The 13,198-nt window shown below is 34.7% G+C and overlaps 1 protein-coding gene across 2 annotated transcripts in view; it reads right to left on the bottom strand.

Annotated features, from left to right (window-relative positions):
• The window catches only part of Dio2 (iodothyronine deiodinase 2), a 303,804-nt gene that overhangs the window by 161,172 nt on the left and 129,434 nt on the right, over window positions 1–13,198 (bottom strand). The window lies entirely within an intron of this gene.

The following is a 13,198-nucleotide window of genomic DNA, read 5'->3' as shown; positions in this document are numbered from 1 at the left end:
CCAGAAACCCTTGGTTCTCATAAGACCAAATATCTATGTGAGTGCGTGTGTGTGGGTGTGTGGGTGTGTGTATCTGTGTAAGAGTGATTTTTTAAAAATGTTTGTCTACTATTATTTATGACCTATTCATCGTCATCTTTGATATTGAATCAAAGCTTTTTTGTTTTACCACATGAATGATGAGAATCATATCCCAGTTGTGATGAGGGACCCTAAAATCAAATCACATCCTCCTTCCGAGAATCTTTCAGTCTTTACTGTAGCCATTACTTGCGTAATGTGGAGGATGGAATAGCTCCATTGCCAAGCCCCTGGGCTATACTCTTAGCTGAGGCCTGAACAGGGTGACTCCTTGCTCATGACTAAAATGGAAGTTTGGTCTGCATGTTGTTGGAGCTCAAAGTTCTGATTATCATTGGAAGACATTCTGGGAGTATTCACAGGTGATAGAACTGGATTAAATGATAAATTAGACTTCAAAAACAAAGAAATGTGGAAGAAAAAGAGGGGCATAGTAAACTGATGGAAGAGCCTAATTAAAGGCAATGAGAAAGGAGAAATAACATTTACTGATTTCACTCTTACATGAATTAGCCAGATGTCTTGACCTCCTTAATTTGTTTCATTGTTTTCACAACCCTGAAAGGCACTTAGTTCCATTTTTGCCAAGTGATGAAAAACAAGATTAAAACTATGCCACAAAGTCATATATTCACTAAGAAATTAAACCAGAATTTGAAATCCCATTAGCTAAGTTTAAATATTTAGGTCTCTTATTCCACATTGCCAGATGTATAAAGAAGTACAGTTGCAGAGGAGATACTAAAATAAAAGCAAATACTATTGTAGTGTCTCTTTGAGAGGTAATAAACATTATAACATGGTTTGCTTTTGCTATAAAAAAGGAGTTTGTTAATTATTAAAAATGATCACCACAAATTGCTACTCTTCTTCTTGCAGCTTGAATTTTCTTTTTTTCTTTTTTTTTTCTTGTGAAAAGACCATACAGAGGGGTTACAATTACATGGGCAAGGTAATGAGTACATTTCTTATCAAGCATTGTTGTCTCCTCCTTTGTTTCCCCTTCCCATCCCTTCCTATCTCCCCCCCCAACCCCCAGTTTGAATTTTCTTGAAGGAGTCATTAGTAACCAAGACTAAGCAAACATTTATGAAAAATGAAGGAAAGTCTGAAGTTAGACAGATAAAAGAGGCACAGACTAGTTAGAAAATAATGGATGGAGAGTGGAAAAGAAAAGATCCTAACTATTAGGAACATAAAAGTGTCCCTGCAGCTCCTCTGACTGAAGTAAAGACAGTTCTTTCCCATGGCCTCTGTTTTAATTACAGCGGAACCATGTCTAAGTTCTAGCCTCTTGCTTAAGCAGCTACCAAGATTCCATTTTTTGAGATCTAACTAAAATTCAGTTCTTCTTAGAAACCTGATTTAATCTTATTCAGTGAGCAAATATCTCATGTTTCAAGTAGATTAACATCAGTTTTCCAAATCAAACATCATGTGTCTGTAATTCTGTTTCTCATTCTATTAGCTATCCCACAGCCACTGAAGTAATGAGACACTGTAACAAGTCAGAATTCTGTATCAATGTTCACTATATACCTGACTGAAAACATCACAGTGAGATATGTGAGCACAGATATTATGAGGAGAGTGGTTCAAGGCCAGCCCAGGCAAAAAGTTAGTGAGGCTTTATCTAAAAAATAAAAAAAAGTGTGACATGATGGAATAATCTATAAGCCCACATATATGGGAAGAGTAGTTAGGAAAGAGGACAGAGGTCTGAGACCAGCCCTTAAAAAATACATGAGTACATTACTTGTCGATCATTGTTACCCCTTCCCTTGTAATATACTACTCACTGCCTTGCTCATGTAACTGTAACCCCTCTGTACAGCATCTTTACAATAAAATAAAATAAATACGTTTAATTTTAAAAAATACCTGATACTCTATCTGAAAAAGTAATTACAAACAAAATGTGTTGGAGGTATGACTCAAAAGGTAGAACACATGCCAAGAGAACAGGAGGCCCTGAGTTCAAATCCCAATACCATAAAAACAAAATCCAGAAAATGTCACAATAAGCACACTTTTTTGTACAATTAACATATGCTAATAAAATACTTGTAAAAAGTTAAGATTTCTACTTAGGCTGAATTATAGGAAAAATATTTAAGGCAATTTGTTCAAAAGGGGTTGTTGCTTTTGTAAAGTCATATAGGAAAGTTTTTGAATAAGCTCCTAGAAGTAGCATTGACAACTCCAAAAGAGAAAGTAATTAGATACAGTTATGATGAAAATTAAGATTAGTGACTCTCAAAAGAAAAAAAAAAGTGCAAGCTGATAAGTGAGATAAAAGCTCAAGATTTCTCTGTCTGGCTGTTAGTTTTTACTGACTAAAAAGATCAGACAAAAGACAATGATTAGAAAAGTTTCTCTGAAGCCTGGTCAAGGTAGCTTCTCCCACATGGAAAATGTGTAGTTGGTAGGGAAAGGTGTCAATGGTTGTTTGAGACAGTAGTTATTTTGGTAAGTAACTTTGAAGTGGATATAATTTATAGGAAAATTGTAACAAAGTAAGAAAAAGCCCCTGCTACATGTCCATTCAGAGTCCCCCATTGTTAAAAGTTTGCTACATTTGACATATAATTTACTCTACCTACACAAATGCATCTAGCCAGTTTTCTGAAACATTCAAGAGAAAATTATAGAAATTGTTCCTTTACCCCCAAATACAATCTGTAACTACTATAAATGACAAACATTGGGGAAATAACATTGATACAAACTTATTCTATAACCTACCAAGCTTCATCAAACTTTGCTCATTATTTCTTTTCAATACATAGATTAAAACATTGCCTTCAGGTTCATGTTACTTTTATCTCCTTAATTAATCACCTCTATATCAGACTTCAATCATAAAAATGTTCCTGAAGTACATTATATACTAGTTTGCAGGTGCCCCTCAATTTAGATGTCAAATGTGTTCTCATAATTTGATTTGGATTACATCTTGTCAGAATACTACAGAAGTGATGTTCCATTGTCTTCTGGATTGTATGCTTTTCAGTGAAAAGTCTGCTGTACTTATTACGTTTTTGCTTCAGTAAATAATATTTTTCCCTTATATTTTGAGATAGATTGCCTTGATATTAGTTTCCATGAATATAATTGTCAAGTTTCTTGGTTAATCTCATACTCAACATATGAAGTCACTAAGTATTTACACGGATTACTGATTCATGCTTTTCAGTCTGCTTTTTTCTTTGCTCAAATCTACATGTTCCTGTAGCTGTACATCTTTAGTTTGGCAATGTCTATTCTGCTATAGATTGTACCAAGTTTATTTTCCTTAATTTCAGATTTGTATTTTTATGGATGATTTCTCTGATATGTGTTTGTGTGTGTGTTTGTGTGTGTATGTGTCTGTGTGTGTCTGTGCCATATGTATTTGGCCACTTTCTCCCCATTATGCCCATGATTTTTTAAGTTTGGGGACATATTTTTTTTGTCAGTTGTGGGGCTTGAACTCTGGGCCTGGGCGCTGTCCCTCAGCTCTTCAACTCAAGGCGAGCGCTCTACCACTTGAGCCACAGCACCACTTTCAGCTTTTTCTGTTTATGTGGTGCTGAGGAATCGAACCCAGGGCCTCATGCATGTGAAGCAAGCATTCTATCACTGAGCCACCTTCCCAGCCCTCATTGGAAATCTTATATATACTATCTCTTTAAAAGTCGTTTTCTGATAATTTGGTTATCTTAGTTTGTGCCTACTGTTAGAAAATTATTTTTCTTCTAATAATGAATTATACTTCCTAATTCCTGCTATGTCTTAGAATTTTCATTAGATGTTAAACCTTTTGATTTGTGTTTTTTAATGTCTGAATTTTACAGTTTTTCTTTAACATTTGTTGGGTTAATGTATTTTGAGATCAGCTGGATTCTTTGGAGACTTAGTTTTCAGCTTGGGTACGGAAGGTTGTTGAGACTGCTCTAGTGTTTTGACTGATGTACGAAGTTAATATATGAACACTTTTAGTTCTGGCCATAACAAGAACATTGCTTCTGTGTACACTGCATTTATTTTAGCTAACAGCTCCATCAAAGGCTTTGTCTGTTCAGAATTATATAATTTTTGTCTTGAAAGTACAGTTTAATAATAATGATTTGTTTGTTCTTATGCATATTTCAGGAAGGACACATGCAAGTATGTGACCATACACAGACACAGATACACACACACACACACACACACACACACACACACACACACACACAACAGAAGTATCTTTCCCTTCTGGATATCTTCCTTAAAATTTCTGTCCTTATGACCTCCGAACTTGTATACCTTAACTCAGTGATACTGCCATTATATGCTAGAGATTCATCTCCCTATACTGACACATAAAACATGTCTCCAGGAAGAAAGACAGGCTAATCTTCAGATCTAGTTTCTTCATTTTCTTACTCAAAATGACTTCAGTTTGGTATTGCCAAATATCCACTAACTGAAAACAATCTGGTTAATATGTTTCTGTTGTTCCTTAATTGTTCACAGCAAGAATACGTGTTCAATCCTAGTTTTTATCTTCATTACTGGAAGCAGAAAAGTGCCCCCTTCTCTTTTCATTTTTTTCTCCAGGAAACATTGCATAGTGTTATGTTTTAAAGCACAACACACATTTATGTCAGTACTCTGGCCTACATGGACTGTTTTCTTGTATTTTCATAAAGATGAAAAACATTATCCTTCTGAGTATAGTTTTCCCTCAATTTCCTTGTCTATCCTTTCTCCCTTGTTCTTTAAGAAAGATATGTGATGTTAGAACATAGTCAGAATATAACTTAAAAAGAATTCTTTGAGAATTTAACTCAGAGTCAACTCCAAAAAAAAAATCTCAAAAATATTTAAGGGAATATTTTTTTTAATTGCCACTCCATGGACAAAAAAGGGCAAATAGAAAATTTTAAGGTAAGAAAAAGTATTATAAAAATAATCTTGAGATAGCAGAAATATATGAAAATATAGATTATGATATATGTTGACGTATAGATGATGACATTATATCCAAATAGGCATTAAAATATAACTTAACATTATTATTTTCTTTTTAAAAATTAATACACAGGTTAAAATATTTGGACATCAAATTATGCCAAAGAGATACTAATCAAAGCAAAACTGAATAATAGAGGACAAATTAGAATACAGAATAACACTTAGGAATTGTGATAGAGAAAAATGCACAAAAAGGCTTAATTATCCCAAATTTAGACACACCTACAAATTTAAAATAAAAATATTAGAGCAAAATGGACATAATTGCAAAGATAAAAATGACAAACCAAAAACCTATAATTGAATAGGTAATTACCATATTTTTTCTTTCAGAAACAAGTGCATGGAAAAATGACAAGAATTAGTGAGTATAGATAATTCAAACAAGATTAACAGATATTTTAATAGAATGTTTAGCTAATAAATAATATTATTTGAAGTAAGTACTTAAAGAGGAAAGTACATGAAATGTTTGTAAAATTATCAAAAATTGGAGCCTAATAATCTATATGAAAAAGTATTATTGGCTCTATCTGAAAACAGTTTATTTCAATTCAATAGACAATAAAAACAACTTACTAAACCAACCAAAGAGTTTAGAAACTCTGTCTATGTATAAGCCTATCTATGTATAGCTCACAAATGAAATTCTAATGACTGTCAACTCCTTCATGTCACTTCTCCCAGTGTGTGTAATTAATAAGCCTGATAATCATGACATTACAACTCTGCTGTGTTTTATATTACAAAATGAACCACAGAAACCAAATAGCCATGTTGAAACATTGAGAAAGAGTGTATTAATTGTTTGACTGAAAGCCACAAGTATTTTTGAGAAATGTGGTAAGAATAAAAAATAATTGTATATTAATAAACCTTTAATGGAAAGATTCTTAATATGGTTGAAATATCTTGGCAAATGAATGCTTTAAATTTCATACTATGGCATATTTTAATATTGAGTACTAAAGTAATTGCTAATGATAGTGAGATTCATGGAATATTTTTATCTCCTTATACTTAGTTATAGTTGTTCAGTGGTAGCTTTGAGCCTCAGGATACTGCAGGTTTCTATATTCATGCTCTATTGAACATTTAGTAATACTCAACCAATATTTTCATTTATCATTTCTATAACCATTGTCTTGACTGTGTTCCTAAAAATTCTTTTTTTAAAGCTCTTTATTTCCTATGTTGCAATTTTATGATATTTTGTTTGTGTGCATTTACTAAGTTTAGTGTTTTCAATAGCCATGAGTAAGATAGAGAACAAAACATTCCCTTTGTTATTAATAAAGCTTAAAAATGTGGTTCACTTTGGAGTAAAGAAGCTTCCTAATATAGAATCCCAGAATTACCTTAGACTTTCCAATCCATTCTCCTAGGAATTGTGATGAATACAGTCTCTCACTTGACAAAGGACAAAGCAGAGCTTGGAATATTTATAGATAGGGAAGATCCAGGGTGAACAGCTAGGAAATAAGGGGAGGGATAACAGACTTACTAATGAGAGAAGAAATTTGTCTATAGGCAAGATTGAAAATGGTTGGATAAATCACAAGTGGTACTCATGGAAGCTTTTCAAAAAATTAGAAACCACATCACAAAACCGAATATACATGAGGCGCCAGTGGCTCATACCTATAATGTTAGTTACTGAGGAGCCTGAGATCTAGAGGATTGTAGTTTGAAGGCAGCCTGGGCAAAAAAAAAAAATCTGAGTCTCCATGTCAAATTTTAAAAAGTTGAGCTGAAGACATGGCTCAAATAGTAGAGTAAGTTGTAAATACAATCATAGTGAAAAATAAAGAGATATTTGGTAAGGAGTGAGTAAGCAAGTTTAACAGCAAGATGATGTCAAAGCCCTTAGTTCAAGCCCTGGTATTAGAAAAAAAATTAAACATGAAAAAAGCAATATCACAGTTTTCTATTCCCACTAGTGTCAACAAATATGATTTATTCTGAACATGTTTTTTCATCTAAAATACAAAGCAATAAAAAGCCAAAATGCCTTCTTAAGATCCAGATTCTAGGACTCCAGAAGACAGTTAAGTGGGTAGAAGGAGGAGAAATATCACCAAATGCAATAACCAAACACTTGGAAATCCAATTGGTCAGCAAGAAATGAAGAAAAAAATATAAAAGGAAAATTCTAAAACCAACAACAGCAAAACAAAAAACAAAAATAAAACCTACATTTGGAAATCCCTACAATATGGTTACAAAAAGAAAATTAACTTTTGGGGCAGCTTCATCCTAAGTTGGGAATGTCTACAGTGTCGTTGGTGGGAAGAGTCTGGAAAACAGCAGTGGGGACTCTGGACGTGCATTTGTAGTCAGCTGAGGAGCTTTGGGAAGTTTTTTGTCTTCTCAAGAGAATTTCTCAAAGACATTTCTTTCTTCTGTTTTACTTAGTAACTGAGAGATCTATCCTAGGTTGATTTGCACAGATGGCATTTCCAGGGACTGGTCCATTATACAAAGACGACAGTGAAAACTAAGGGAGAAATTTGAATTAATTTATTTAGAAGAATCATTGAAATACACCTATTGAAAGGGTTCTATTGAAAGAGAGATTATTTTGTCAAGTGCTTTCTATCATTATCTATTTTTAGAATCATTAATCTACCAGAAGATATTAAAATATTTTTCGACCTTAGGACAAAATTTTCACAAAGAGAAATTTCAAAAAGAAAAAAAATTGATGAATTTTAACCAAAGGAATACACTTTCTGGAAGTGAAGGTGTGGCTCTGAGGGCCAGCCTTGAGCAAAAAAAGCTCAGGGAAATCTCTAGGCTTTGAGTTCAAGTCCCAGTACTGTCGCTAAATAAATAAATAAATAAATAAATAAATAAATAAATAAATAAATAAATAAATGAGATTATTTTTAAAGAATACTATCATTCATAAGAAAACTTTAAAATTAAAAAGATCATTGCCCGTAATATAATTTGCATGCTGTAATTTAATTTTAAACTTTGAAAACAAAAATATTCCCAAATTTTAATATAAATACAATTATTGTTAGCTGAATTTTATCAAAATGCTAACTAGTAGAATATATTGAATAAATATTAACTAATAAATTGTTCTTATTTCTGGAGTGGGAGCATAGACTAATTTTGGAAATTAGTGAATGGAGGTTAAAAATAAAAGATCAAAAATGGGTATGACTTAGCTGGGATTTCTCTGATGGTGTAGAACCTAAGAGATTGTAAAATAACTTTATATAGTAATAATCTGAGGAAGTAAAAAAGAGGGAATAATAAGACTAAGAAAACAAAGGATGGAAAGCCAATATCAGGATACTTTTTCATAACTGGGGCTCAACTCTATTGGGACCTCCTGATTAACTTATGAAATACTTCCTCAAGTATGGAAGCTGAGTGTTTGTTGACATACTCGTGTTCTCATTGGTTAGAGACTATTCCCTGTGCAATCACTCTGCTTACTTTCCTTGTGGCTTCCCATGATGTTGCAAAAGGTCCTCAGAGATTACTCCAAAAGGTACACGTTGTCCTGAAGGTAGGTTACTGTGGGCATGAGGTAAGTCTGACCTCACATGGCCCTGATTGCCTCCATTTCTGAGAAGACATTTTGTCTACACTGAGTTCTGAACTACTATTCGAAATTTTTTCTGGTTAATTAAAAAAAATGTATTTCAGATCTAAGTAGTGAGGAAAGTTTCTTGATTTTTATTCAAGGACAGAGACATTAGGTATGATTATTTTTTCCCACTGCAACTAAGCTTTACTACATTTTTGCAAATGACCTTCCCATTTCAACCTTTTGTATACTGGGGACAACTCACAACATTTCCATGACTCTCTCTTACCATTTATATATCCTTTGTTCATTCACTAAACATTTACTTGCCTCTGATAGTATGCCAGGCACAGTGCTAAGCACGTCTCCTGAGAAATCTTATTAAATATACTCAATAATTCTATGAAATCTACATTGTTATTATCTTCATTTTAGAGATTAAAAAAACTGAGGCATAAAGATATAATGAAACTAACCCAAGGTCATATGGCTCATAAATGCCTAAGCCAGTTCTATGACACAGGCATAGAACACAACTCTGTGCTCAGGTGTACTTGGAAAAAAAACTTGTAGAATGTTCCATTATTCTTCCCAATCTTTCCCATTTCATGTAAATGCCTCCTGTCATGTGACTTTGTTGACTTTTATATCAGAGGCATGATATGTTTCTTTACAGTGTCAATGTTGGTTTTGTTTGACCAGATGAATTGTTTGGGCCAATGGAAAACTAGCAAAGATAATGTAAACACACCATAGACAGATATGATTTATACAAATATATAATCTACACACATATTGAAAAAAAAGCATCTCAGTTCAATCATGAAAACCCCAGAATTAGCAAAACTGACTATGTAATTCTCACTATGAAATAAAATTGTCTAGCAATCCAAGTTGACTAGTCTAAGTCCTAGAGTCCCAGGTTTACTAAAGGTCTGATGTCAGAGCAGGGATCCAAGCAGGAATTTGTAGCATTCCAACATCTCTACTTTCCTTCCAGAAGCATCCCGTTACATTTCCAGATTTTTATCATAGTTTTTTTTTTCTGTTAGTTAGGGTATTTGATCCTAACATTTGGAAAGAGGAAGATGTCATTAGTAACTCTCATATATGGATAAAGAAACCACAATCTAAAGTGACAAAAATAGAAGGAGGTGATGTTAAGGATAAACCTTAAATGTCCAGTGCTCCTTACATGCCAGGCCTAGGACAAAGCTGGGACCAAGCTAAATTATGTAAGATAGGAACTGTCTATAACATTCTCACTGTCCTCCACTGCCTCTAGAAAAACTTTTTTTCTTTTTTTGACCTCATGGACATTTGGGCCTAGCCTTGGACCACTGTGGGCCTGCAAAGGCAGTCATTTTTTATTTTTATTTTTCTAATATTTTATACTACTGCCTACTTCTCTTTGTCTTATCTTCCCTACATTAGCAGCAGCTTTCCTCTCAAATCTTGATTGAAAATAACTAATAAAGTATTTGCTCCAATGTCTCACTAGGTTAAAACCAACTTTTACCAGAAGTATTTCACATTTTAATAGATGCCAATAAAATCGCAAAGGATTACATAACCTAGAGATATAATTTTAAAATTCTATAGAACATTGATAAGCAGAAAATTTGAAACTTGAGAGCCTTCTTGAGTTTCATATTAATAGGAATGTATTAGCTAATATATTTGGTGAACAATGGCCCACAACATCACAAATATATCTAGTATGATGAATAAAAAAGCAGTGGCACAGTCAGGCACCAGTGGCTCACATCTATAATCCTAGCTATTCAGGAGGAAAATCTATAAAAACTTTATCTCCAATAAACTACCCAGAAAAAGCCAGGAGTGGAGCTGTGGCTCAAGTGATAGAGCACTAGCCTTGAGCAAATGAAGCTCAGGGCTTAGGCCCTGAGTTCAAGCTCTAGGACTGGCATGTGCACCCACATGCACACATACACACAGTAATTTTAAAAGCAATAGTACAATCAACCAAACTTCTCATTTTTCATAGGACAAAATAATCTTTCATAGTTTAGAGAAGACAGAAGTACGTCTTTACTCAGCTATACATGGAGTTGGTATGAATTTAAAGGGTAACAATGATGGGAAGTATTTAAGAATGTTCTAGTCTTGCGTCCTCTTCCTCATAATATGAGAGTAAGGTCACTCTTGATTCTAAATTTATCCCAGGGCATCAGAATATTAGCCATTTGGTTTAAAATGGGTGATTTCCTCAGCAATCTCTCTATAGTTCTTTCCAGTTGCAACTTCCATTTGACCCATTGTTAAATACTCTTCATTGTCATTATCATGTTGCGTTTTGTATGTGAATATTCATTTATTCTCACAAAACAGTTTTGAGTACTTATTGTACTCAAAATACTATCTGGATTCATAGGAAACAAGTAATGAAAAGAGAGATGGGGAAAGAGAGATGAGAGAGAAAGGCCTGCCTTGTAAGAGAAGAAGGCAGCATAAATTGAAGTTCTTTTATACATCCTGAGCAAACATTTGCATCTGTGCGCAGCAGTTTTTAATACTCATGTAACACATTTTCCAATGTTTTTTTCAGTGGTGCCTATTAATAAGCAGAAGTTTTACAGGTTAATATTAGAAAAAGTAAATTTTATATACTATGAGAAGTTTGTAGATTTATGGAAAGATTAGGACTGCAAATGATCTAAGATTGATGCATGCATGGGTCATTGAAGGAGCAATAGGGAGGTCAGTTGGTGGAGAAGAATGAGAGGCTAGGGTTGATAAAAGCAGTAAGATTTATATAAGATCCACAATTCAGATCATGGGGCCTAATAGGCTTCTGAACGGAGCTACCTCTTTACTGAATGCTGTGGTGTGACACTATAGATTTTGAACACAGGTGTGGAATGATCTTGCTTGTATAATTGGAATAAGAGGAATATGAAAGAACAAAGATTAATTATATGACTATTTAGAGAAATCAGATGAGGAAAATATAAGATGACTCAGAGTAATAGTACTGGATATGGGGAAAAGTGATCTAAATCTGGGTATAGTGAATCTCAGAAAATTTTCTTCACTGGGGACTAGGTCTATCTTCTCCTTCACAAAATTAGGCCTGGAATTTGTGAACTAGCAATACAGCCAATTATGAGTTAAAAATGAGGAAGGAAAGAAGGAGAAAGGGCAGGATGAGTAAGAAGGGGGCGAATAGATTTAGAAGAAGGAGGAAGGGAGGGAGGGAGATAAGGAGAGAGGGAAGAAGGAAAGAAGAAAGGAAGGAAGGAAGGAAGTCAGGAAGAAAAGAAGGAACTAAGGAAGGAAGAAAAGAAGGAAGGAAGGAAGAAAAAAGGAAGGAAGGAAGGAAGAAAAGAAAGAAGAAAGGAAGGAAGGAAGGATGGGAGGGAGGGAGGGTGGGAGGGAGGAAGGAAAGAAGGAAGGAAGGAAGGAAGGAAGGAAGGAAGAAAAGAAGGAAGGAAGGAAGGAAGGAAGGAAGGAAGAGAGGGAGGGAGGGAGGGAAGAAGGAAGAAGGAAGGAAGGAAGGAAGTCAGGAAGAAAAGAAGGAACGAAGGAAGGAAGAAAAGAAGGAAGGAAGGAGAGAAGGAAGGAAGGAAGGAAGAAAAAAGGAAGGAAGGAAGGAAGAAAAAAGGAAGGAAGGAAGGAAGAAAAGAAAGAAGGAATGAAGGAAGGAAGGATGGGAGGGAGGAAGGGAGGGTGGGAGGGAGGAAGGAAAGAAGGAAGGAAGGAAAAGAGGGAGGGATGGAGGAAGAAAAAAGGAAGGAAGGAAGGAAGAAAAGAAGGAAGGAAGGAAAATTATAACCAATCTGGTTACAGCATGTTGCCAGGCATAGTGACTCATGCCTGTAATTCCAGATGTTTGAGAAACAGAGACCTTGAGGATTGACCTTTGAGTCCAGCCCAGGTAAAAAGTTACTCTGATCCCTTCTCAACAAAGAAACTGGACATGATGGAGTACATCTGCAATGTAAGCTGTGTGCGAGGCTTTAGGTAAGAGGATAGTAGTCTGAGGCTGGCTCAGTCCTCACCCCCCTTCTTCATTAAAAAGTGTGGACACAATAAACTTCTGTGGCCATAAGCCACAGATGCTGTAAAGAATGATCATTGGGAAGAGAGGATACTGGGAATTATCACTTGAATGCATCTGAAATAGATGCATTAGAATAGAATTAGAGGATTTTCATAGAGCTGTCCTCACTAAGGAATGAATGTTCCTTTTCCCAGAAGTTGTTATTAAGGGAAGATGTACAATGTACAATGTTGAACTGCTGTTAGATTCCTAAAAGGAGGTGAGTAGTTAAAAAGACCAAAGCAGTAGCCTTCTCACTCTGTTCCGCTACCCCTCCTCAGCATCCTTTCTAAAGCATAGGTCTGCTCAAAAACTTGAATTTTCATGTTTTAGGAGTCAAAAAAAGTATCAGTCAGTATTTATTTCAAAGCATTTTCAAAAGTTTCCTGTAGCTCTTTTGCTTAAAACTGGCACTCTACTGCTTGAGCCACAGCTCTATTTCTGGATTTTTAAAAAATTGGTTGTGGGGCTTGAACTCTGAGCTTAGGTGCTGTCCCTGCACTCTT

Source organism: Dipodomys merriami, unplaced genomic scaffold (assembly GCF_024711535.1).
Source record: "Dipodomys merriami isolate MVZ:Mamm:240054 unplaced genomic scaffold, mDipMer1.0.p SCAF_1, whole genome shotgun sequence".
Lineage (NCBI taxonomy): Eukaryota > Metazoa > Chordata > Mammalia > Rodentia > Heteromyidae > Dipodomys > Dipodomys merriami.
The sequence above is the reverse complement of the archived record's forward strand: the minus strand, read 5'-3'. Positions and strand labels throughout refer to the sequence as shown.